Source organism: Sprattus sprattus (assembly GCF_963457725.1).
Source record: "Sprattus sprattus genome assembly, chromosome: 19".
In the NCBI taxonomy this organism is placed as follows: domain Eukaryota; kingdom Metazoa; phylum Chordata; class Actinopteri; order Clupeiformes; family Clupeidae; genus Sprattus; species Sprattus sprattus.
This window is the reverse complement of record NC_137917.1, coordinates 23864856-23867355: the sequence shown is the minus strand read 5'-3', so window position 1 is coordinate 23867355 and position 2500 is coordinate 23864856. Positions and strand designations below refer to the sequence as shown.

Sequence of the window (2500 nt, the reverse complement as noted above, 5' to 3'; positions counted from 1 at the left end):
AATGTGCAGTTTGGGCCTGAGGCAGAAGAACCCCAAGCCCCTAGAGGAGGAGGAGGAGGAGGAGGAGGAGGAGGAGGAGGAGGAGGAGGAGGATTACGAGCTGTTCGCTGCTTTACAGGAACCGGGCTTAGGGCTTTATTAGCACTCCGTGGCTCAGAGTCGTGGATACAGCTGCGGTTTTCAGAATGACCTCAAGTGGGTCCTCCTCTTAATGGCTGTGGGTTTAGTCAGAGCAACCTGGGGGCGGGTGTGGTGAGATGTGGTGCTGTAGTCGGTTGCATGAGTTAAGATCTGCTATCGGATCGTTTTGGCTATTGAAGTATTTGTGATGGCAATGCAAAGTCTTTTAAATAGCCTGGACCCTAGTTTGTCCATTTTTTCTGTCATCCCTCTTTGACCCTAAAATGGTTCCCTTAGTGGGGAATAATTTTCCAAATGACACGCATACATCTGTTAAGATCTGCTATCGGATCGTTTGACTATTGAAGTATTTGTGATGGCAATGCAAAGTCTTTTAAATAGCCTGGACCCTAGTTTGTCCCTTTTTTCTGTCATCCCTCTTTGACCCTAATATGGTTCCCTTAGTGGGGAATAATTTTCCAAATGACACGCATACATCTGTCTGTCCTCATGTGAAGCCCACGCTTTTTGGCCCCTGCACGTGGGTACTAAGGGGAACCATCTGAAACCAGAAGGCCTTTCCAGGGACCGAGCTTACAGGGACTAATAGGAACTTGTAGCTGGATAATACGCTTTCTTTAGCATTCTTTGTTTTTGTTAACTGAACCAAGCTTACAGGGACTTATAGAAACTTGTAGCTGGATAACACGCTTTCTTTAGCGTTCTTTGTTTTTGTTAACTGAACCAAGCTTATAGGAACTAGTAGGGACTTGTAGCTGGATAATACGCTTCCTTTAGCGTTCTTTGTTTTTGTAAACTGAACCAAGCTTACAGGGACTAATAGGAACTTGTAGCTGGATATTACGCTTTCTTTGGCGTTCTTTGTTTTTGTTAACTAAACCCAGCTTACAGGGACTAATAGGAACTTGTAGCTGGATAATACGCTTTCTTTAGCGTTCTTTGTTTTTGTTAACTGAACCAAGCTTACAGGGACTAATAGGAACTTGTAGCTGGATATTACGCTTTCTTTGGCGTTCTTTGTTTTTGTTAACTGGAGAAACGTTTTAGGGGGGCCGCAGCCACCGATCCCCCCGTAGTGAGTTATGCAACATCCATGAGTGATGGGGTTCCGCCAGCTGTTCCGTGTGTGTGTGTGTGTGTGTGTGTGTTTGTCTGCACATTCATCCACCTTCGTATGATACGCTGACGTGCTGTTGGGCCCTCTCCCTGGAAGATGGGCCCCGTAGCCTTCCAACGGGAATAAGTGGGGAAAGATCACGAACCTGACTGTTTGCGGACTGAAATAAATAAAAACGTTACAATGACTCAAGCTCTGGCCAGATTGGTTGATAAGAGTCCAAGGTGAGGAACTCTTAACAATACGCTTTTGAAAAGATTTTTGAAGCCTTTTTTCGTGAATATGGCAACCTTCGAGTCCCTACAGACAACACAAGGCTTACTTGGCTTCTCATCGCCTGGATGTCCTTCTCTCTCTCTCTCTCCCTCTCTCTGGTTTGTTCTTTCTGTCACCAAACCATGGCCAACTCGTTTTTCTTTTTCTCTCCCCTTTTATTTTCCTGGTCTGCACTATCCCCAGTTCCAAAGAGTGAGTAATATTTTCTACCTCAATTAGCAATCCAACCTCAGAGAGAGAGAGAGAGAGAGAGAGAGAGAGAGAGAGAAAGAGAGGGAGAACAGGAGGAGGGGAGAGAGGGATAGAGGGAGAGAGAGAGAGGTAGAGAGAGAGGGAGTGAGAGAACAGGAGGGGGGGTGAGAGAGAGAACAGGAGGGGAGAGAGAGAGAGAGAGAGAACAGGAGAAAGAGAGAAAGAGAGAGAGAGAGAGAGACAGGAGGGGGGAAAGCTGCAACCCGATCAGTGCCATGTGCAGCGTGTAGGATTTCTCTCTATACACTGACATTAAGAAAAGAAATAGAAAAAAAAACATCCTTTCTCCTCTCCTCTCTCCAGGATCATTATCCTGTTAAAACACAGACCACTCTCCATACAGAAATAGGCTTACTGGAACGCCGTACCTCATGTGGATTTCCAATTTCCAATCCCTTGAACTTTTGCGTTGATATTAGTGCCACACTGGTTTCTAACAATGCCATTTTCCCTGAGGTGGGACAGTGCATACAGTGAGTTTGGACTGAGGCTGCTCCCGTATGCCAACACTTATACCGATGCTTCTGCTCAGTGCTTCTTCTCAAACAAAAGTGTTTTATAGTTTTGATGTTTTGAGGTTTTAGCTGTAAAATAAATCGAAATGCTTTCTTGGTTGCTGTCCGTGGACAACAAGAGGCTTTGAATAATAAAGTCGACAATAAAGGTTGTTGAATCACTCACACGCTCAAACTCTGTTTAGTGCGGGCAAAAGAT

The 2500-nt window shown here is 45.2% G+C and overlaps 1 protein-coding gene across 1 annotated transcript in view; it reads left to right on the top strand.

Moving 5' to 3' along the window:
- Positions 1 to 2500, top strand: part of pear1 (platelet endothelial aggregation receptor 1) — a 41647-nt gene that overhangs the window by 14114 nt on the left and 25033 nt on the right. The gene's annotated exons all lie outside the window — the stretch shown is intronic.